Raw genomic sequence first — 24592 nt, 5'->3', positions numbered from 1 at the left:
GGAACAGGCTTCTGGCCTTTCTCAGTTGGCTAAGGTCAGGGAAAATTGAACCATTTACAATGCACATTGTGAATGCCTGCCTAGAAATCAGCAAGCTCCTGAAAACTTTAAAATGTGCTGTTATCTGGACTGGCTTCAAAATCCAGCACCGCACCACCACAACTTTGCCAGCTCTAGCCCAGTCTTTAACCTTGCCTTTCCGCAGAAGGTTGTTTGGAAGGAGGCTGTCAGCCAAACACAACACCTGTCATCCTCTGATTTTTGGATCGCCACCATTCAGGCTTCAGGATGGCTTTTGGAAGGAAAACAGAATATTATTTGCTGTGGTCAGTGATCTCCTTGGGGCAGTGGAAGGAAGCCAGATGTCCGTCCTGATGTCGCTGGTCAGCCAGCAGCTGCCAGTACTCTAAGTCAAGAGGTGTTTGCCCTGAAGCTTGCACTCTTCTTTCACAGAGGTCCTATTTAAAAGTGCATTTCTTCAGGAAGAGCTCTGAGCCTTGATGCTTCTCTTGGCATCATGCTTGGAGGCAGGACCATGATGGTGGCGCAGCTCAGGCCAATAAGGGAAAAGAAAATTCTCCTTTCTAGAATTAGGTACTGTGCTTCCAGATATAATGCCAGCCTGGTCACAGTCAGAGGGAAGACTTCAAATAAGTCTGAACTGTTTTTATAATATTTTAGGTAGTTTCTCATAGTTCCATGCAGTCTCTTGCAATTCATTCTTTGCTGGATGAAATTGTTTCTTTGTTGGATGAAAACATCCAATCATTGTTGGATGATTTCTATGTACTTGCAGTAATAGTAAAAATAAAAATGTCATACTTTGCTGTTGCCAGTATTTTAATCTTTGAAAATAAGGCAACACTTGTCTGCATTGTAACAAACTGTGAGTGACTTGTTCAGGTCTGCTTGGCTATGTGATTAATGAGATTATTGAAATTTATATGAAGCTTTTCCTGAAAATAGATTTGCAGTCTATATAGCAAACATGAGAGCACAAATTGTGTTCAGTTACAGCAGTTTAAATCCAGACTAAGTCTTTTGATCTCTGCAGATTTAGTTGAGATGTGCAACTTCCCGCAAAATTTAACCAGGTAGAATGTCTTCTCTTTTCCGCTGTTATTTCACTGCCACTTCTTTGTCAGGGATACAGTTACCTCTTCAATTACCTTATGTGAGAAAAGAGCTACCCAGTTTGCAACCAAATTAAACCCAATTAGTTAGCTACTGTTCTGCTTAAGCAAGAGTACGTGAATAAAAATGAAAAAATTGACAAATAAAATACGTAGAACAATATCGGAGTATGAAAGTAGCACCTGGTAGGTATCTGAAAATAGATATTGTATCACTAAGTCAAATATTTCCAAAAAATGGTATATTAGAAGTTGTATAACACAGCTATTATGGTTTTCTGCTTGTACGTGAGTTCTATTTCTCTGCACCAAATTCATTACAGTAGCCTTGAGTTAAATACTCTGTTGGAGATCTGTGTCCCCATTTTCTGATTATGCTGGTATTTTTAATAACTAATTAGTATACTAGCACTTTAAATATAGCAGAATAGATTTTGACCTGTGCCATGATAATCTGAAGTCTGGAATAACTCCACGGAAGCTAATAGCGGTGCTCTGGATCTGCACCAGGGTGCTGAATGCAAGGGTCTTGCTGTAATATTCATGCTTTGTGTCCACTATCAGGGTTGCAAAGGAAATATCTTAAACTGACATTATTCCCAGAAAAGAGAATGTGAATGTTAGAGAGTATTTGCAAATTCAGTCAAATTTGAGAGCTATGTTTTTCCTCCATAAAATCTTATCTGTGGTTTGATATGATAAAACACAGAGAATACATTTAGGTGATCAGGTTCACTGAGGATAAAACAAAAATGCATCATTTCTGTGTCGATAGAATTGAGCTTGGGGGCTGTGACACACCTAAGAATCTTCCAGGCTGTAGAAAGTTGTAGAAGATTAAAAGAATTGGGTTAATTTGTACAAAAACTATGTACATTAATATTGGGGGAAAATATATCTGTTAGGGCATGTTGCCCAGGGAATCTGTAGGGATCTCTGTCCTGGGGGATTTTTAAGAGAATTAGACAGATTTTTGTTACAGGTTGTTGAGATCAACATCAATCCTATTTCAGTACAAGGGGGAGATCAGAAGATTTCTTTGGGCTTCCTCTAGACCTATAATTATATGATTTTATGTATAGTATTGATGGCTTTTTCTGATCTCTTTGCAGGTAGACATGTTGGCTCTGAGATTACAAAGTCACTGAGAACTTTTGGAATATCCCTCCAGAAGTTACAGAATAGCTGCTTTTATATACAATTGGGTAAATACACATAAACTCCTTGTACAAGATAGGTGTAGGGAATGGCGCTCTCTATCATGATACATTTATATTTGCCTCATTATTCCCCTGAGGGAAATTGGTGGTTTTCTTCTTCTGAGGGTGTCCATGAACTTTTTGTTGAAAAACATGTTTTAAAGAAAAAAAATAAGATTAATATTTTTAAAGTGCTGCAATCAAGAAGTGATTAAAAGGACAGAAAGAACAACCAAATTGAAAGATAACCATAGAAATTTTATGTTAGTGCATAATTCCATCAATTTGACATGAAAAGTAAATATCTGTAGGTTTTTTTCTTGATGCACCAATTCTTCCTTGGTGCAGCCTTGCTTAGAATCATAGAATCATAGAATCATTGAGGTTGGAAAAGACCTCTAAGATCATCGAGTCCAACCGTCGACCCAACACCACCATGCCCACTAAACCATGTCCCTAAGTGCCTCATCTACTCGTCTTTTAAATACCTCCAGGGATTGGGGACTCAACCACTTCCCTGGGCAGCCTGGTCCAATGTTTCACCACTCTTTCAGTAAAGACATTTTTCCTTACATCCAATCTAAACCTCCCCTGGCGCAACTTGAGGCCATTTCCTCTCGTCCTATCGCTAGTTGGGACTTGGGAGAAGAGACCAACACCCACCTCGCTACAACCTCCTTTCAGGTAGTTGTAGAGAGCGATGAGGTCTCCCCTCAGCCTCCTTTTCTCCAGGCTAAACAACCCCAGTTCCCTCAGCCGCTCCTCATAAGACTTGTTCTCCAGACCCCTCACCAGCCTCGTTGCCGTTCTCTGGACACGCTCCAGCACCTCAACGTCCTTCTTGTAGTGAGGGGCCCAAAACTGAACACAGTATTCGAGGTGCGGCCTCACCAGGGCCAAGTACAGGGGCACGATCACTTCCCTACTCCTGCTGGCCACACTAGTTCTGATACAGGCCAGGATGCCATTGGCCTTCTTGGCCGCCTGGGCACACTGCCGGCTCATGTTCAGCCGGCTGTCGACCAGCACCCCCAGGTCCTTTTCCGACAGGCAGCTTTCCAGCCACTCTTCCCCAAGCCTGTAGCGCTGCATGGGGTTGTTGTGGCCGAAGTGCAGGACCCGGCACTTGGCCTTGTTGAACCTCATACAGTTGGTCTGGGCCCATCGATCCAGCCTGTCCAGGTCCCTCTGCAGAGCCTTCCTACCCTCGAGCAGATCAACACTCCCGCCCAACTTGGTGTCGTCTGCAAACTTACTGAGGGTGCACTCGATCCCCTCATCCAGATCATTGATAAAGATATTGAACAAGACTGGCCCCAAAACTGAGCCCTGGGGAACACCGCTCGTGACCAGCCACCAACTGGATGTAACTCCATTCACCACAACTCTCTGGGCCCAGCCGTCCAGCCAGTTTTTTACCCAGCGCAGAGTCCACCTGTCTAAGCCGTGAGCCGCCAGCTTCTCGAGGAGAATGCTGTGGGAGACGGTGTCAAAGGCCTTCCTGAAGTCCAGGTAGACCACATCCACAGCCTTTCCCTCATCCACTAGGCGGGTCACCTGGTCATAGAAGGAGATCGGGTTGGTCAAGCAGGACCTGCCTCTCATGAATCCGTGCTGGCTAGGCCTGATCGCCTGGTTGTCCCGCTCATGCCTTGTGAGCGCCCTCAAGATGAATGCTCATGGAAATTCAGGGGCCAGTGCAAAAACTACAGGCTGTTTAAATAGCTATCCTCTTTGTCTCACTGCTCCTTGGCCTGAATAAAGAGTATCTGCCATAAGAAACAAAAAAAGCAAAAATAAATGTACTCTGTCCAAATTAGAACGAGTGACAGCTACATGAAAGGGATGAAAATTCTGCTGAGATATGTGATTCTCGCTAGAGAGTTGGCCTATACATTGTTGTATAATAGTAGGAAAATCAAAAGAATATCAGAAATAATGACAGAAGTCAGCTCATAATTTGTGTATGTCAGCTCTCCTAATAAAAAAAAAAGAAAGATAAAAAACCACACGGAAGTGCAGTTAAAAAACTACAACTCCAAATCCTAATATCAGTTGGAAACAGTCAGAGGTCAGAGCAGGTCTTTGACTGGAAAAGCAGAGGAGGTAATGACCTGTGAAACGCAAAGGGCGAGTTACTGCTGAGGTCTGGCTGGGGACGAGGGGTGCCCCCGCAGAGCTGAACTCCACCGTTTCCTCCAGCAGAACAGGCAGGAGGTTAAATCTTTGTATGTGAAAAGCAACCTTCAATGTTCCTATCTGTGCTGCATGTGCTTGGTGTTGCACGAGGAATGATAACCAACATGCTCAGGTCCTAGTACTGGGAAGACAAGACTTTTTTTGCACCAGTGCCAGCTCTCCACTGCACAGTCTGGAGACCTTTTAGTACATGAGGGATATGGGTGTTACACTATAAAGTATTTTTCAAATTGGGGAAAAGTAGCCCAGTGATGACTGCAATGTTGATATCAACCAGGACGTGGAGGTGACTGTACCTGGATTTTGCTCTGGATCAAGAGAACTGAAGAACTAGGGCAGATCTTTAAAGCAATCAGGTTGACATACCAGCAGTTTCTAAAAGATAAAGCATCCAGGGATTATATCACCCTCAACACTCAATTAGTTTATGTTGCTATAAGTAACTACCGTATGGCGTAGCTTCTGCACCAGCTGTTTTCCAGTCTTCAATGGGTACAGGTCTACAGGGGAAACTATGCCACAGAGTTAACAGTAATTAGAAAAGTGGAGGAAAATAGTGTATTTTAAATGTGATCTTAAAACTTGCAGAGGGGTAAGCAGTAAAGTACACGTGGCCAGGTATGGGTTGGCTCTTGCGTGCTAGGCTGGGGATACCAGCTGCCTGCAAACACCACGTGACTGCAGCAGGGCGAGTTGCAGTTGTTACAGCTGCTCCTGGTCTGCAGTGGTGCAAAGCAGCCAGTGTGGGACAGCAGGAACCGAATCCAGGCGGACAGCAGAAACCTTTAATCATGTCCTGGTATCCTGGGATGCAGGCTGCAGGGGACCGAGCAACACGGTAACCGGTGGGAAATGGTTTTCTTCAAACCCATGGGAAACAAAGGCAGGTGCTGCTCCGACCTGGCACTCTGCTTCTGCCTCCCTGCAGCCCTCGCCCACATCCACTGTGATTTCTTGAGGTCTGGAGGTGGGGTGATACGTCAAGAGCCAGGTTTCATTGTCCGCCAAGGCAGAGCCAGACCATAGCTACCGCAACGGGGTAAGACTGAGGAACAAACCAGTGTTTCTACATCTGCTCAGCTCTGCAGCCTCCAGCAAGAACAGCAGCAACCACTTATGTTTTCCCCAGCCACTTTGCCTGCTTTCTGCTTTTTCCGTTGCAAACTGGGTTTCCTACTTTGAGAAATATTTCCACACCAGAGCTGAGCCATGTAGAGCTGGATTTGATTCTGTTCTTCCCAGTTCTTTTCTTCTAAATGGGTCACGGCCATTTCTGTGTTCACATGTGTTATCTTGGTGCTGAATAATCACACTTTCAGCCAGCTTGTGCTACCGGCTTGACAATCTATTGTTTGAGTACCAGAAAATTATGATTAGACTACCTTTTTTTTTTCTTCTTTTTTTTTTTTTTTTCCTGGATAATGACTGAAAATTTGTTGTGTCCTAATCCCCAACCATAAGAAATTTTAAGACCATGAAAGTTCTTGCATGTCGCTCTGCACTGGAAAATTTTAGTCTACTGTTTTGAGTCACATCAAAGAGCACAGCAACACAAAATGCTGCTAAGAGCTAAATACTGTAACTTATTGTAATTATTTAAAATTCTTCTTATTAACAAATTCATTAATTGTGGATTTTTAAGGAATCTCCTTTCACTTCTAAAGGATTTTTGAGATTTTAATGAGAATAGAAGCATCGTATAGTACCAAAGCAAGCTATCAAGTTGTCCTGGTTTTGGCAGGGATAGAGTTAATTTCCTTCTTAGTAGCTGGTACAGTGCTGTGTTTTGGATTTAGGATGAGAACAAAGTTGATAACACACCAATGTTTAGCTGTTGCTAGGTAGTGCTTACACTAGCCAAGGACTTTTTAGTTTTCCATGCTCTACCAACTGAGAAGGCTGGAGGTGCACAAGAAGCGGGGAGGGGGCACAGCCAAACTGGCCAAAGGGACATTCCATACCATGTGATGTCGTGCTCAGTACATAAACTGGGGAAAGCTGGCCGGGGGGGGCCGCTGCTCAGGGACTGGCTGGGCATCGGTCGGCGGGTGGTGAGCAATTGTACTGTGCATCACTTGTTTTGTGTATTATTATTATTATCATATTATTATTATTATCATTTTATTTCAATTATTAAACTGTTTTTCTCTCAACCCATGACTTTTTCTCACTTGTGCTCTTCCAATTCTCTCCCCCATCCCACCGGGTGGGGGGGAGTGAGCGAGCAGCTGTGTGGTACTCAGTTGCCGACTGAGGTTAAACCACGACACAAGTGCTCTGTGTTTTTATCCACAAAATTTCCTGTGATGTAGCTAGGTCTCCTAGATGTTTTTGCAACTGTAGTGGCCGTATGGATGCAAGCTACACCAAGAAAACATTCAGTCTTTGTCTCACCTCGTACTAATTATACAGCGAAGGGCTGTATATCCACTGCAGTCTGTCAGGCAGAGTATTTGAATTCCAACCTATTAGCAGAAAAATATTTCCTGTAATTCACACAAACGTGCCAGAAAAGTAGATGTAAAATTCACAATTACAATCTCATTTAGTATGTACAATACTTTGATTTATATATTGGAACCAGAGCAAAATTATACAACTAAGCAGCAGTTGATACCTCTAACAAATGTACATGTTCCTTTAACTTCTCTGAGTTTTGCTTCAAGATTTTTTTCTCTTCTGAGTGTTTCCACTGATTTATATAGTACTGTATTCTTGAATATAACCAATTAAACCTTAAATCTGTGATGCCTAGGCTAGGGACCAGAGAATGATACCTTTCTACTGAGACCTGGTAATAGTTATATTTCAGTCTGAGAAGTATCAGCACTTTTCCAAAAATGCAGAAAAAAGGTTCACATCGTACTTTAGATCTAGACTATCTCTACATACTGATTTTAAAATGAAGTAGTAACAGACACATTTTTTTTTTTCTTTTTCTCAGTAGCACAGTCATTTAAAATGAAGACTACAAGTTTACTCCTTAGTGTGGTTTACAAAGGCCTGATCTCTCATGGATCACCTTTTCTCATGCATCTGTAATTCCTTTCCAGGATGAATCTTTTACTGTTGTTTGTTTTTTTTTTTTATTGTTGTTGTTAGGTACATATTCCTAATTTTTCTTTTTTGTTTTTCATGTATTATTTTTAAGCTGGTTTTAAATCATTTGAGGCTCTTGAGAGTTAATACAGAAGGGCATATGAATGTGTGTTGGCAAAAAGCAACAATTCCAGAGTGGTCCTCAAAACTTCATTAGAGATCAGAGAAACACACAATATTGCATTAGCTAAAAGAGAAACTCTTATATAACAGGGTTTATGTCCTTGGAAATGTTGCAGATTTTATTCAAAAAATAAACCCAACGATACTCCATTAAATTTATAGAGGATATGGAAAGCAGAAACTCAGAGGACTGTAATTGCCACATAAATATAATCATTAGAGTGAGTAAGAAGTAACGAAGGAGATCGGAGGCAACTCACCTCCTTAGCAGGAAGGTGGAAGTTATATTGCCACCATGTGGCAAGACTATGGAGAGCTAGGAGCAGCTAGCTTCACTGTCAAGATTCACACAGAATAAGAGAGCTGCAAATAGTCAGAAATCTGCATGATTTGTTGGAAAAATATAGTATGCAAATAGTATCCTGATTAGAAAGAAGCAATGCGAGATGAAATCCCATTTTGCTTTTGATTAGTGTGTACGGTTGGTTCTTTGGTGGTGTGTTTGTGGGGGGTTTTTTGACTTGAATTTTAATTCAAAACTCTGCTACATAAAATATTCAGTGGAAAAGAAAAGTGAGCAGAGTGCAGAAAGGAATAAAAAAAAAGTTCTCTTTCTAAAATGAGGTCATTTATAAGCTTTTATGAGTACAAAAATCCATCATTTTGTTGCATATCTTCTTGAAATCATCTCCAAAGTTTCTGCATGAATTTCAATTTTTCTCAAATTCTTCTAATAATCCTGAGACACTTCCCAGCTCTATCACACTTAGAAATAAGGGCCTTAGCATTTCACAAAGAACTTTTTAGAGCACACTATATAGAAACATAATTATTTTTCCAACAGGAAGTCTTCCAGTTCTGCCTACAGCAGGATTTGGGATTCACGAAAGTGTGTCAGCTTGTTCTTTTCCCCCCAGCTTTAGATCATAATTCTTCGTGACATGACAACTGGTTGCTGTAGAAATTATTAGGATTCAAGAGCATGATTTCACAGTCTGAGTCGGATGAGCTTTTCACAATCCCCTTTTTGATCAGATTAACGTTGGCCCCTGAGCTGACCCGCAGCCAAGGAGAGCCAGGCGAGCCTCTCCAGCACAGCCCTCCCAGACCAGGGATTGCTGATGACCTCGCTTCGGAGAGGTCTACCCTGCTCCACTGCAAGGTCCAGTTCTTGTACTTTGCTGTAGTGTGAACCTTTCTCTCGTCTCTAATGTGTATAACATCACTTGCATGGAGTTGTTCGGGTGTCAGTGTAACAAAGTGCTTAAACTTCATGCTAAATACAGCGGTCGCCTTTGTAAGAACAGCTCTCCTCCTTAGCACCCACACACTTGTAGCTAGAATACAAGAATGAGATTAAATAAACATCACAGATGACGCTCAGCTGTATCTCTTGGTACATGTCTAATTATGACCTTCACTGAGGCAATTATTCTGTCTTGATCTTAATGCTTTTTGCAACCATCAATTAATAAAACTTCACATAATGTCCTGGTAGAACAGGAATTATTACCATCTTTTTAGAAACAGGCAAACTGAGGCAAAATTATTGACCTGGTTTTAGATGAGATGAGAGAAATTAGGACACAAAACTGAGGTGAGAGTCTCATCCTGGCCCCTAGGCACCAAATAAAATGCAGAGCATCACATGAAAACCCAGTTCTGGCTGTTCTCAGCACGTTCCTGGGATCGCCTCCAGCACAGACCCCTGGCAGGTCCCCTTCAGGTTTGGTCACAGGGCATGAGGGATGCACAGCTGGAGAGCTGTGTCTATGTGAGTCACTGTGCAGGAAGGCTGGGCTGGTCCCAACTGATTTCAACAGGAGCAGGAGCTTTTCCAACCCATGGGGCACCCTACGAGCAGAAGGCAAACATCTGCTGTTAAAGCTGCCCCGGGTCTGCCAGGCTATTGCTTCTGTTCTGCATTGTGGAGGGGCTGAGGGACTCTTACCTGACTTGCAAATCCCAGAAGATAGGAGCAAATCAATTCAGTCCTTCCCTTTTTACACATATGACTCACAAGCATTTGCCTCCTACATTAGTTTTGCTTTTCCTCAAAGTTGAGTCATTGTCTTGTATTTGATTTAACAATAGCAGCAAATAAAAAAATCAGCATCGGTTGCTACCGCACAAGACTAGATCAAAAGCAATTCATTAAAGGAGGCTTTCACGATAGCTAGATTAAAGATTTGGGAAACTGGTAAGAAATAGAACCGAAGAAAAACAGCTCCTAAAAGCAAAACATGATGTTTTCATGCTCTTGTGCTTTTAAAATTGAAGGCAACAGTCTGAAAACAGACATCAAAATAAATCTTACTTGATGGGAATTATCTGGAGATCATTGTATTTATTGCATTTGTTTTGATTTTTCCGTCTCTGCTTCAGAGTGTAGGCACAGAGATGACTTAAAAGATTCACTATCTCATTTTAAAAATTAAACTTCAGTTGATTATTGAACTGACCCATACTAACCCAGAGACTGTTGCGTGTTATTCTGGAGTATCACTAGCAGGCTAGAAATTGTGAGAATAGGACAGGAGGGAAGAGCTGTGTCCCCAGTAGCTTAATGATTTTGGGTGCAATAACTGAGGCTGTGCTGCCCCTCAGAGGCACGGCACAAAGTTGCAGCACAAGAGGAGGGAAAGGATTAAATATGGTGCTTTAAAATTATCTTGTTTTCTTCTCTCCCTCCTCTTTATCCATCTACCCCCACACCCTGTGTGTCGCCCTAAGATCTGTACATGTGGAGGCCCTTGATAAGGGTCTAAAAGCCCTGTGATTTAGGACATCTTGCCCAGATTGTATCATGAGCGATGATACCCTGGAGAAATCATTTTGCAGCCAAATGTAGGTATTTTAGGATCCTTTCTTGCTTCTCGGCTCTCTTCTCTAATATTTGGCATCTGGAACAACTGTGGAGGTATCATCAACTATTGATGATAAAAATAAACTGGTGGGATGGGAGGGTCAGGAGAAGGCTCAGGGAGTTGATGTGGTTGTCGTCCAGCACTATGGAGCAGGGAGCAGTTTGGGAATTTCCCTGTGGATTTCCCCATTTTAGCCAGGTCTGTCAGTGAAGCTGCTGCTCTGGCTCATTGGTACCATTGAAAAACGCCAGACCTGGAGCAGCGGTGGGAGAAGTTGGCATCCTTCTTCTTGTACAGCTCAAACGACAAACAAGATATTCACTTCTGCCCACTCACAAACTAGAGGTTCTTTTAAAAACCTCTTTCCTGGGAATGCTGGACTCAGTTAAAATGTTATGTTGTTTGAGTAAGAACACCACAAGTCTGCTTGTGAGATTTAAAATGATGCAAGACAATAATAACCAGGCAGGAGTAGTAAGGCAGAAATGCAGATGTAAAAACAATTTTCTTCTAGTGTGAACTGCCATTTGGAAGTGTTGTAGTACATGATCTACTCATTACTGAGGCCCAAGATTATCTTTAATGAGCAGATCACAGTGTATAATGCTGCTGAATGGTCCCTCAGCCTGAAAGGGAGTTACAGGAAAAGTGGAGAAGCCAAGAGGTATGTTTTCCTCCATCCCATTGAGTCTTCAAAAGGGCCACTGCAGAATCCACTCCTGGCACAGCTCCTTTCCCTGGCAGAGGAGGAAAGCAGCAACATGATGGATGGAGCCACGTTGCTCAAAGCCCAAGCACCATCTCCGACTAAGCGTATTATGGTTAAAACAGCCAACCTTTCTGTTCCCGTCCCAGAACTGATGTTCTCCTGTATGAATTATTTGCTTGTAGTGTATAGAAATTACAAATGCAAGTCCACTGAGTGCTTGGTAGTAAACTGGAGCCCCCAAAGCATTTGTCTTTGGTTCCCGCAAAATAACATTCCTGGGACATCCAGAGACTGTTCCTGACCAGCTCTGTCCCATGTTTGACCTGTTCTCCTCTAGGAAAAAGTATGCATTTGAAAGCACAGCTGAGCTATGGTTTAGAGGAGAAACTAGCCCTTTGCCTTCAATGCAGCAGCTAAAATGGGCCTGAAGATCAAGAGTTGCTTCTGTCTGACTTTACCTTTTTTTTAAGCTTGTAGTTTAGTTTAGTGGAAACAGTGTGCACCTTGCTGACCACTTGAAAAAGGAAAGAAAGCATAAAACAGTTGCTTGACTGCACAGTTTTCCTGGGTAAATGTCTATTTTTGGTTTCAAGTGGAAAATAATGGATCATGTAGTGCATTCACAGGTATGAAAGGAGTGGATTTGGCTCCTTTGAACACAGAAGTCCTCAGCTGGACAAGAATAATGCTGTTACATTTCTTTATACCGCATTGAAAAACAAGAACTGGATCCTTATTTAGTATGTATCACTACATACATTATACCAGTTACAGATTTGGACTTAAAACTGCACTAAGCCAGCTCTCTGAGTACAGAAGGCACAGAAAGATAATTTACAGGCAGGTGGTTGTGTTTATAGCAGTTTACCATGGTCCCTTTTTCAGTTAGTGAATGCAGATCTGCAAAACAGAAACCAGACATCCTGTTAGCACTTCTTAAAGAAATGCTCTTCACACTGTAAAATAATAAAAATCTGTATAATCATGATGTAACCACGCTTTGAGTATTTTCACATACTGGTGGAATCCTGCTAAGCCTGATGAAGATGAAACCTCACACCTAACGTGCCACAACATAATTGGGATTTATAGCCACAGACTGGAGGACACGATCTTCAGGGGTTGGAGGGAATGACAGAGAAATACCGCTCTGAAGAAGCCCGAAGAGTAGATCACAGCCTGCCTCTCTGATGGACGCTCTGTCCCTGCAGGAGCAGGGCAGAGTACCCACCTCGGGGACTGCCGCAGCTGTGTGTCATCGGTGGGAAGGGACATTCAGCCAGCCCAGAGCTGCTGTTTTCCAGGGGGGAAGTTACCATGAAAAGATGAAAGGCATCCAAGGAAGCCTTCGAAAGAAAGGACAATATATATTAAAATTGACATCGCTGAGTGTAACCCACAGCCGAATACTCCAGGAATAAAGTGACTTAGAAAATGACTTTTTTTAGTCATAAACAATAAAGGCCAAGGAGTACAAGTCAGCAGTTCTGGTCCTACTCAGCAAGGACGATGGTATTTTCTTTGCAGTTTGAAAATGTTTGCTACCTGAACATTTTGAGGCATTTCAAAACATGCATTTCATAGTCTGGTGGTGGGAAGGTGCTTGCCAGCTGGGTATGTCCTATGGCCTGGCTGTGCCTAGCGCTAAGCAAACACCCCACAAAACCAGACCCAGTCCCTAGACTGCTGCAGGGAATAATGAGATATTGGTCAGCCGTGATAACACAGCAGCTCTGCTAATGTTGTGGATGTGACGGTAAAAATATACTGGCGGAAAAAGGAGCTGCTATAATGAGTCTTTTTTATGTGGGAATTGTCCTCGATACTAAATAGGAAGTGTTTAAAGGTAGAGCAGGCTATGAAGGCCTTGGAAATGAAGATTAGTCTACGTTAGATATTGTGAGCTGTTAGGTAGATAAAAATGGAGCCATCTCCATCCTGCCGATAAATGCAACAGATAAAGAGCGGAAAGGGGGACGGCATTTTTTTCCAAAGACACCCTTAATCAGCAAAAAACAGCAGACAAAATTATCTTTGGTAGATGGGGATTTGTGGGGTATGGGTTACATTTATTATCTGGTAGGTTATAAGCTTTATTATAATTTCCGGTATTTGCCTGCTACATCCTAAGGAACAATACGAGCTGGATCTAGTGCGCGTCATTTATAACCCTGTGCATGTCATTTATATGGTAATGGGGGAGTTCCCCCTCATCCCCAGTGATTTCCGCAAAATTCTACATGCTGGTTCTCAGTGTATTTAGCTTACTCCAGTGTAAATTAAAATGCACATTCATGATCTTTGAACAAAGCGGGCAAGGATAATTAGTAATTTGATACTGTTCTGTACAATGCAATTCAAAGTAATACTTATAATTTGCAGTTCATTAATCAGGGTTTTTTTTTCCTTAAAATTCTTAATTGCCTTTCTATGATATTCATTTTTAATAAGTTTTTCTCCTACCAGTTTTAGATCCAATTATGCAGACAATTTCTTTTTGCTCTTACTGCATGGCTCTGTGTGTGTTTATATGTAAATTTCTCTATGCATTTTGGTAGTTTTTTTCAGAAATTTTTATGTGCTGGTTTATGGATGGGGTTTTTGTCAGCTGAAATTAAAAAGTTGAAAATAATGGATTTGGTGTACAACTATGAGAAACAAGATACAACAGGGAATAGAAAACTCAAATCAATACAACAAAATTTAAAAAAAAAAATCTAAATCTCTGGAATTCCATTGCCAGTATGAATAGTTAACCTCATCTGGTATTTAATTCACCATCCAGTTAAAACTCTCATTAGAAGGCTCTAATTGTTGTAGCTTTATAGTAAAACCAGCAGGTGTTAGAGAGACAAACTTCAGACTCTCCAAGGAAATTAAAATGGTCATAAACTCAAAAATAAAAATGTTAGTGAATATAGACAGTGCCTCTGATGAGAAATGTGTCATGGACCAGACCTTTGCTGGGCAAGGTGCTGAGTACTCCCTGCCTGACCAAACCCCAACATCTCCCCTCTCGTGAGCAAGAGCTGGGTGATGCCACCTTGCTTAGCCTGCCGGTGCCCTTTCAGGGCCCTTGAAGGCCTTCATACCCTTCGTGTTCTGCAAATGTGGAGGGGAACACTCACAGCACCTTTCTTTCCATGCCCTTCCACCTCACTAGAAGACAAGGCGTTTCCTTAATTTGTCTGTCCTTGTCTAGGCATGCGCTTATCGCCTTAATATAAAGGGCTTTTAAGTGTTTGTTGCAGAAATGTTATTCACTGCAAACTGATTTATGCTTTGCCAGTATTTCCCTATTGGGCATTCTGCATACACAGAATGATGGGGTTTATTTACTATCATCTCACTTATTTATGGGAGTTTCTGGGCTGTGGATGTCAATCAGAGTTACACAGACTCGGTGCCCTTGCCCTAGGTGCAGGGTACCATGCAGCTTTCCCTCTTGTCGTAGTGCAGCTGGAGACATCACCTGTATCCAAAGCATCTGTAACTATCTTCTAGGCATTGGTGGGGTTTATCCCAAGGTCTGCAGCTCCCTGGAGAGAGGTAGGGTAATTTCAAGTGGTCCAAGAAAGGTGACTACGCAAGCTTTTGTCAGTAGATTTAGAATTACTACACAGAAGTCCTCAGCTCAAAAATAATTGAAAAAAAAGTATTTCCTAGTAGTAGAGATAAAAGAGATTGTGATGGGTGGACATTATCATACAGGTATGTTTGTCTTTTCTGTGTGCTCACCTGAGTCCATAGCAGAGGTCCTTCATGACTTGCACCTAGGAAGAACAGAATTTCTGTTCAACATGCAAGTGCCACCACTCTGATAACACAGTCAAACCACACTGATCCATCAGTGGCATAACCTTATCATATGCCATTACCTTTATTAATAATAAATGTTTCTGTTATTTAATGAGTGTTTTTCTAAAATATTGCTATAAGCTAATTTGGATTCTGTTTTTATCCTGCTCTCTTTTTTATTATTCCTGGGTAACTCTATTGATCTCAGTAGTTCCTCTGATTATTCAGTACTGTAAATTCAGATTCATCCTCTGAGTCATTATTGAGCTAAATCTCTCAGTTAGCCAGATCCTGAATCACTGTTCAGGTTGAAACCTCTGGGAATATTGCCATAGTAGGTCAATATAAACTCTGAGTAGGTTTTTTAACGGCTGTTCAATCACTGTAGCGGTTTAAACTGGGTAAGAAATTTGGAGCTAAACTAAATTCAGTCAATGTGCTACAGTTCCCGTTTTATAAAGCAGGGCCGTATTTTGCAATATTAACTGACATTTATTAGCACTCATGCTAGGTGACTAGGAGGTGCTGCTCAGGGTGAATAAATCATGTAAGTAATTCACATGAAAGACAGCTTGCGCAAGTGCTGATAGAAGTCCATGGGGTTGAAGGACCAAGTTCTTTAATAGCAATGTCAGGCTGTTCAGTCTTCTTATCTCTCATATTCTTTATGAAACATTAAAAGAGATTGCTTTTGGACACTTGTGTTCTTGAACTATTGCAATCGTCTAATGAATTTTTGATAGTCAAATTCAGAGGGTTTTGTGATCACTAACTTTCTTGATACGTCTGTAGCTATTGAAATGGATCCCCTGTGTCAAGGTTGGCTGTCCATCTTCCTCCTATCATAAAACCCACAGATTAGTTGGGAAGAATCTGTAACTTTTAATTTAAAGGAAAGGTGAAGTGGAAGCTACTTAAGCAGGTTTGAATAGAGTAATATTCAGCATATAATGAAAGACTTGATTTGTCTCACTGCATTGCACAGATAAGCAAATTGTATTTCCAGCCATAGCAACCTGTTAAGTGGCAGGGGGGAAAGAGAGAAATAAAAAAAAGAATTTGACTGTAAGGACCCCTACTGCATCCAGTCAATTGGGCAACGTGAATTCTGTCTTGTCTAGGTCCTTAGCAATTGAAAAGGTACGATACGACCTTGCAACGAACATTTACTCACAGCTATGAGCTGCAGTGCAAATTACTCAGAAGGCTTTTGCCAGCAAACGTTTCTACAGATTTAGTGCCTCTAGCTAACAGGCTTTCATGGAGAGCTGACAACAGGCCGTGGGTTTATTTTTATGCCAGGTGATGGAAAAATGCATTCTTATTATGCATTAGTGACGTACAGCAGTGTGCCACTGAGAAGGATTTTCTAGATGCATTTGCTCTTTGGGGAAAGTGTTAGAAACAGGAATATCTGACTATATGATCTCTAAGTAATATTTCTACCTTCATAATTCAGTCCCCATTTTCATTATTACGTCTGGGCGTCCTGACAGATCACAGACTTGCCTGTGTTGATGAAATGTCTGCATGTCAGTCTAGCCAGGATGGTCCAAGAGGGTTTTACTGTGGCTGCGACTGACTCACACCATGAAAAGAAGAAACCTGCTAATTGTTAGGAGCTATTGTGAGCGTTAACCATTAATGATTTTGAAAGCAAACAGCTAAGTATTGCTAAGACAGTGCACAGGGGAGAAAAAGCCAGAAGCACAGAGAAGGGAAGCTTCTGAAAAGAGCAGAAGGAGGATGTGGAGGCAACTCAGCGTCCTTCTGCCATGTTTGTCCAAAAAGGTGTATAACTTCCTTTATGTTTTGCAGCGCTTACTGCAAAACAGGTTCCAAAATACTGGTGTGCCCTCAGGATAGTATGGTATTGTGTATGGCACGTGGTAACCCTGCCTGTCTGCCTGCTTGCTGTGCTTGCTCTGGAGGGGGTGCCAGATCTCCTGGGGAGCTGCTTATTGCTCCTGGTGAAGACACAGGGTCCATGTGAGATCTGAGGGACAGCCCCTCTCCATAGCTTTTTGCACCTCAGTTGGGTGAGTGTGTACATGGGTGAGTACGGCTGAGAGTGCTCAGTGTGCCAGGACGTGAAGATGGACTGGAGGAGCCCCCCGCCCCACTGGCCATTTCTGAATAGCTGAATTCTTCTCTTATTTGTGAGAGTCCACCTGTACTTCTCAGATGACATTACACATTTGTGTGCATCTATTTTTTTTGGTGGGTTTTTTCAACAAACCCATTTGTATGAATGAGGGAGATTTTAAACATTCGTGATTTCTTAGTTATTAGAGCCTGAGCTTGGCCTGCTGCGTGTATTATGGTAGGAGCTGCAGAGATGCACCTGAGGACAGGATCAGGCCTGTAGTCAATACTGCCAGCATTTTGAAGCCCCCAAGCACTCAGAGAGCAAAAAAGGTCTGGCAGCTACTTGTCAATAAACTTGTAAACACCCCCCAATGCCCTGACTCTTATAACAGCTACAGGATCTTTTAGTGTTGGAAACATAACAAATTAGAAGACTCAATGGACCAGGAAAAAAAAAACCCACAAGCACTAAACCAACAGTTTTGATGTGGGTGAGTAGCCTCAGAAAGTCTCTTCTGTCTGTGAGCAGCTCGATGCCATCCTAACACGATCTCAGTCCTGCTCCTTGGAGGGAGGTGTCCTAAAGATTGTCCTCAGAGAAGCAATGGTTGGTATTGTTGGTAGTTGGGACTATGGATAAGAAGCCCGGGTTGGAGTGGTCAGGATTTGGCCAGGCTGGCTGGCAGAGCTGCCTCTGATGTGCGCACCCTGGCTCTGCTGGATGCTGTTTGCTCTTCATCCCTGTGTCGTTCCCTCGGTGGTCCTTGCCAGGTATCAGAGAGCATCCAAAGGTGACATCTTCTGCTGGAGCACCGCAGCTTGTGGTGTTGTTACACAGAACCACCTTCATCTCGCAGAAGCGAATGTGGACCATGGCCCATTTGCCTTCAGATTTCATGTGGTTTGCCTGTTTGCCAAGCTTGGGCTTGGCTCAGGCCATGCAGCAGCTCTTGAGAGATGTGGAGGTAAGACATGACCTTGTTGACCATGCAGAACACATGAAAAGTCCCATGGGGTTGTCCTCAGCACCCAGTGTGAACCACCTCGCTGAAATGAGCTTCTCTCCAGGCCCTCAGCATCTGGGCACAGGGAGGCAGAAAGCACTGACCAACCCCTCGCCCGCTGTCTCAACACAATATTCTGCGGGAGCAAGGGGCTGCAAGGCTGCACGAGCAGAAAACATGTTCAAGCAATTAAACCGCATGACTAAGGCAAAATTAATGACACTTGCAACCCACACCTTCCCTGTGCTTGAGGAGGTGCAAATGTCCTGGCTGGGCTCCTTACCCCAAGACAAAGGGCTGCCACCTTGTCATGGCTGCTGAACACATGGGAGCTTCTCACCTGTGTCTGTTCGGCTCTGCGGCTGCATAATGCTGCTGCCATCGGGTGGTGAGCTTTTTGGATCAAGGATTTGATGTTTAAATCATGCTCTCTAAAGCATGTCCTAAAAAATGCCATGAAAGCAAGTAATATTTTATTCTTCATAAGCTTGTTGCCTGTCAGTGGCAGAGGAGGCTGTGTGTTTCGAGTAGGAATAAAGGGTCACTGGGGTGAGCGTTGCAGCTCAGGTTTTCTTAAGGACCTCTTGGATGATGGTACGAACACCTTGAGAACGGTGGTTGTCTGCATACCAGAACTGTGGGATGGGGCTGAGCCTGGAGTTTGGGCTCAGCCAAAAATTTTTTCTTTTCTTTTTTTTTTCTACAGAAGATTGTTGAATTGTTTACTGGCCCTGCAAAATGTCTTTTTTATTCACCTGGCTCAATTAGACAACTGTGAAAGAGGATTAATTGCACTGAAAACAGTAGTGCTGTAGGACTATTGCTGACATCAGAATAAAATAATGTCAACACAGGAAAATGTAGATTGGATATAGTAATACAAAACAGTTTTACACTATTTGCATACACATAACTACTTTTACACCCATTTTATACCTATTACAATGACTTAATGGAAGTTGGTGTAGATCTACACTACAGCAACTGAGAGTAAAATTTGCTTGCGTATATATGAAAGATGTCAGGGTGGTCTTCTAAAGCCATCCCTGAAACACATGTCAGTGAAGGCCGATACGAACAATGTGTTTTCCCTAACTGGGCAAAAATACTTGCTTTCAAACTACACAATAGTAATCGATTTGGATGTGTGGTTGGTGGTTTGAGATGGTTTAGTAATTGATTTTAAAACAGATGGCAGCTGTCAAATAAGCATTTGTATTTATTTGATGTTTCTATGAGAACCCTTGGGGTTTCACTATCTCAGAAGTCTTTGTTTTCTCCTTTCCTAGACCCCCTTTCTGTTCTCTGATCTTTCTTCCTCTTACGTTCTTTTGATGCTTCCTACTGACAAATTCTTTTGAGCTTTCTTTCCTAATGTAAGCCATGGCCTTAATGTTAGGCTTTAATTTCATTTTGTTTAAAATTCCTTTTTATTAATAGTTTTAAACAGCAAAATGTCTTCAGCACACCAAATACTTAATGATCTGAGCATCATCTACAATACATCACACAAACAAAACCATTGATTATGCTTCCTGGAATTGCTGCAGATTGCCACATCATCAATAAATAACATAGAAGGGGAAGTTCCCTCTGTCAGACAAAATCTTGCATAGTTCTTTGTGTAAAAATTAAAATATTTTGAAATTAATGGGAATATTGACAGAAAACTAGATATGTTTGTGCATGTGTGTGCATATATCTATATCTACTCAGAGGAGAATCAAACTATTTATTTTCTGTCTCTGTCTTCTGTGGACACAACATTAATAATATTGGTTTGATTTCCTACTGAAGAAGAAAATGCAATATCTGGAACAAGAGGAGAATTTTAATTGTATAAAAGAAATTGATTTATTTAATAGGTAAAACCTTATAAATGCCTCTACCCATTACAGCCTTATTTTGACCTCTTGAGATGCAGAAAGCCTCTACTTTTCTAGATGCAGTTAAAAAAAACCTTTCTGCTCAGTCTCCAAGGACACCTCCTCAGCTGTTATAAATGGAATTTACTTTTTTGAAGTTAATGACACTGCAGTTGTTAACTGCAGCTCATCCGTATAACATGAGGGGCTTTGCCAAGGGTGGACACACCATTCAGCTCTCCAGAAGATCTCTTGTTTATCTGCAGTACGGATCTATGTGTGAGTCATTTTGTCTTGGAAGAGAAAAGGTTAGTTTCTTTGCATTCATTGCAATATTTTGCCTGGGCCTTCTTATTAGAAGACGTTAGCAGTTAAAGATTGAAAAGGTCTTAGGACCAGTCTTGCACTGACTTGCTCGCTCCTGTAGAAGGGCTTTATGTGCCACCGCCAGTGGGGCTGCGTGGGTATGATTACCACGGCGCTCCCAACAAGGGGTGGCACTGTGGACACAAGGGAACGGGCACATCTTGAGGATGGCTGTGGAGTGACGAGATCCTGCCTTGCACAGAGCAGAAGCATGGGGGTGGCTAAAGGAAAGTGGCTGATCAGGGTGATGTCTCCAGCTGTTTTCATTGCACATAGGACCCGGGGTATTGATGCGTGTAATATGTATAGCCTCGGTGGGTAAATTATGCAGCTGATACAGCTGTATGCCTCTGTTGACTGTGATAACAGAAAAACAAATATACTTTTTCACTTGAAAATTATTTCTTTATTCCTTTTTGTCAGTTTTTCCTCCTGACATCATATTCATTCATTTTTTTGGAAGTGATAGAAAGGGATTGCAATGGTACCTGTCAGAGGATTGGTCTGTCCAAGCATCCTTGTCTTCTTGTGCACGTCTCTGCTTCTGTTAACTCACACTTGCAAATTACAACTTACTTGTGACAACATCAAAAATTGGAAACAACGTCTAAGCTACCAGTGGATTTCCCAGTCAGTCATTGGTGAAGGCTTCGCTCTTTCCCTAACAGCAAGACAGAACTTTGCCACCTTCAGCAGAAAGGCATGATTCACAAATATGACTCAGGATGGGCAAAGGCTGCAGAACTAGTTAGATTTTTAGAAATGCATGGAGAAAGCCCCATGGCCATGGCATTTACATGTACTTATTAACAAAGAGGAGCTCTGCCAGTCTAGAACTCTGCGCAAGCCTGGGAAGTGGATTTGACATGGAAATGTCTGTAGAAATACCACAATGGCAGATTATGGTTCACAACATTAAAACCATCTGTGTGGATTTCCAAATGTGGTCCATACGACAGGTTTTATCCAGAATCTGCTGGTTGCCACTGAGGTTGCAGAAGATAAAGCCCTGATGCTCTTCCCTGCATTGATTCTATAAGGGGAGGCAGAGGTCTGGATGCACTTCAGTGGGACTGTTCAGTGCTTAGACAGAGGTGGACATGAAAATTAGAAGTATTTGATTTCTATGGCCAAACCTCTGCTAAAGGTGTTATATAAGTATCAAAAGGAATAACAAAATCCACTTGTGAAGTTTCCTACAGGATTGGGGTGGATATTGTCCATGGAAGAAAGGATCAGATCATTTTTTGAAATTCCTTCCAGCCCAATTTCCTATGATTCCTTGAAAAGTTTGTTGCCTAAAGTAAGAGACAAGTCTCCCATTTCATTGCTCTTGCAAGTACTGCTGGCATTGACTCAAAGTTTGAAACAAGCAGACACTTCCTTTCCTTTTATACATGTGCTGGGCTAGTTTTGGATAGCACTCCTAGTAGAAATGTCCATCCAATCTCTGATCCACTGTGCAGTCCATCCAGGGATTGCCCTCATGGTATCACAGCTAAATGCTACATCCAAACCCAGATTCATCACATCTTGTTATTTGGCAGCTGAGAACCACAGCAAGGGACTTCGCCTTTCTGCTTCCTGATGGTAAGCAGGAAAGCATCTGTCAGGAAACGCATTCTTCTGAAGAGATGGCATTCCTGCTGAGGGCAGCCTGATTCATTCTGGATGCTATTCAGGTCTTGATACCAAAGACTACCACCTACGTAATGCACTGAATGCAGCAACCTTTAATTCAGCTCAGGGAAGATTCCTCTCATCACACCTCTGTCATTGCCTCCAGTTTCTTTTCTCATCCAGTCTCTAAAATGGATATATACCCAGTTGTCACTGAATATACTCCGACCTAGGACTTCAAATGCTCCTCCTGAGGGTCTGTTAGCTTTGAAGACTCTGTTTCACACAGCTTTGAAATGATCATTCAATTGAGTCTTATTCAGCTAGAAGAGGGATAAAATACACATACTGTGACACTTCTTGAGCATAAACATTTCACTGGATTACGAGCTGGCTAATACATATCCCCACCAAAGATTCACTACTTATAAGCAAAGTCATCCAGCTGTTTCAGAGTGGTTCGATATTGAATGTGGTAACATGGAATAAGCACTGACTTGCCTCAGACACTGTGCTTGAACCCAGCCACCAAGTCTGAACAGGCAGTATCACAGTCCTTGTCCAGTTAAGGCAACTGCACACTTCATTCTCACTGTTTTTAGGGTTTACACGTCCCAGTGTGATGGCTGGCAAGCAAAGCTGTGGAGAAAGAAGAAGCACAGAGCCACCAGCAACTGACTGTGAGGAATCTCCGCAGCTGGCTCACAGCATCCCTACATCATGTAGCACCCAGCGACCGCAAGCTTTGTGGAAGAGAGCAAAAGTTTTGATCAATTATCACTTTATACTCTTAGCTAGGAGGTCATGAGGTATACGTGGAGGGGGGCTTTGGTGTTTAAGATGAACTTGGTTTCTTATATATGTGAAGTGGGTTCTAAACTGACTTTAGAAAGACCCAGGACTATTGATTGTAACTGATTTTCTGAGCATGTGGTAAATGCAAGTGGAAAGAATAAAGTGTTCCCAAGAACAAATTGTCTCAAATTGCATTTTATTTTCAGCTGAAACTTTCTGATATGAATGCATTTTATATTTCATAAGAATGTTCTCTAGTTTGCTAAAACTAACTGATCTCTCTAATAATGGCAAGGTCTTGGCTTTGTTTCAAGGCAAAGGTTCACAGAATTAAATCTCATTAACAGAGGGCCACAAAACCTGCACTAAACCCCTTCTTGGTGTGTGCCTTTCAGCAGAACTGCTTCATTAACTCTGAGATCCTGGAGAAAATGTTTGCTGAATAAAGTCATTCCTAATTAATGTTAAAATGTCAAGGATTCATCTGCCATCCATTTTTACTCCTTTTCCTTTATGCTTTTAATTATCTCTTTAATGAGCAACAAATATAAAAGTCAAAAGCAGCATCTTTTAAATGTACACACAACAGGTGAGACAATGCAGCAAGGCAAATTTGCCAGACGTGCTTTCCCATGTAATATTTGCAACTTCCTAGACATCCTTCCGAAACCTCACTTAGATGTTGCCATTAAGTATTGATTAATTAATTTGTTATTTGTAGAAGGGATAACTATCGAGGGTGATTTTCCTTTGCATACTTTCTAATGTTACCTTGAGTTTTATCTCAAGCCATATGCCAGTCTGGATTAACAAAGGTGTTCATTTTGCTCTACTGTCTATTCTCCAAGGATCACTCATCAAAGATTTTTTTTTAAAGAAATAAAAGTGTGTTTGGTGAGTTCCTACTCTTCAGACCAGAGGGACATTCTGGTTGGATCGAGGGGTCATCACAGGGTGGTGTACAAACATGGTGGGTCTGAACTCTGAAAATCCTCATTTGTTTTTGCAATGACCAGCGATAACAGCAGACATTGGAGCTGCTTGGACTTCAGTGATGAAGGCTTAGAAACACTCTGCAGCCTCTTTAATTCTTATTCTCACATTAAAGTAATGAGACCTGTCTTCCTGCCCATCAATCTGTACAGCATATGCAAGTCCTTCTGCCATGGTTTAAATAGGAATGACTCATATGATATTAAGCCTCTTAATGAAAATGGATTACATTATTGCCTTTTGCAAAATGGGAGGTTTAAAAAGCCAAGTTAGTGTCTTCCAAATGTCAGTAACTGGAGACACTTTGGACAAAGAGTGAATTTTATAGCTTTTCTGGATATCTGCAAGCTGAAGTCATCTTTGCAATGAAGGATAGTAAATGATAAGAAAAACTATTAGAAATTAGAAGTTCTTTGAATTGGCGTTTAATGAGAATTAGGTTCTGCCAGCCTTCAAAATGATTTCTTATGATGGCAGTCTTGTTTTCTCCTTACATACTTGAACTGACATGTTTGTATTGGCATCTTTCTGAGTACCTTTTCAATAACAACTACATTATTCAAATCACCAAAAAAATCTGTAATCCCCAAATTCAGTGGTACAAAGGATCAGTCTCTGATCCTGGCTATTTATTGAAAATTGCTTTGCAAAAGTGATTTAAAAAATGAAATAGGGATAAAAGTCAAGATGGTATCCAAGCCACAGACTCTAAAGCCTGGTATCTTGTAAAGCGT

The 24592-nt window shown here is 41.8% G+C and overlaps 1 protein-coding gene across 3 annotated transcripts in view; it reads left to right on the top strand.

Moving 5' to 3' along the window:
* Positions 1 to 24592, top strand: part of DPP6 (dipeptidyl peptidase like 6) — a 525902-nt gene that overhangs the window by 438508 nt on the left and 62802 nt on the right. The window lies entirely within an intron of this gene.

Source organism: Aptenodytes patagonicus, chromosome 2 (genome assembly GCF_965638725.1).
Source record: "Aptenodytes patagonicus chromosome 2, bAptPat1.pri.cur, whole genome shotgun sequence".
Classification (NCBI taxonomy): Eukaryota; Metazoa; Chordata; class Aves; order Sphenisciformes; family Spheniscidae; genus Aptenodytes; species Aptenodytes patagonicus.
Note: the sequence above shows the minus strand (reverse complement) of the source record. Positions and strands in the feature narration are given on the sequence as shown.